We start from the raw sequence: 299 nt of genomic DNA on the forward strand, positions 1-299 counted from the left end.
TCATGCTCATCCCCATCCTATCCTTATCCTCATCCTCCTCATCCTCCTCCTCCTCCTCATCTGCATCTTCATCCTCAACCTCATCCTCATGCTCATCCCCATCCTATCCTTATCCTCATCCTCCTCATCCTCCTCCTCCTCCTATCCTCCTCCTCATCCTCTTCCTCATCCTATCCACGTCCTCAACCAAATCCTATCCATGTCCTAACCCTCATCCTATCCTCATCTTCATCCCCATCCCCATCCTAATCCTGATCCTCATCATAGTCGTCATCCTCATCCTATCCTCATCCTCTTCC

This window comes from Lupinus angustifolius, chromosome LG15 (assembly GCF_001865875.1).
Source record: "Lupinus angustifolius cultivar Tanjil chromosome LG15, LupAngTanjil_v1.0, whole genome shotgun sequence".
NCBI classification, from domain to species: Eukaryota; Viridiplantae; Streptophyta; class Magnoliopsida; order Fabales; family Fabaceae; genus Lupinus; species Lupinus angustifolius.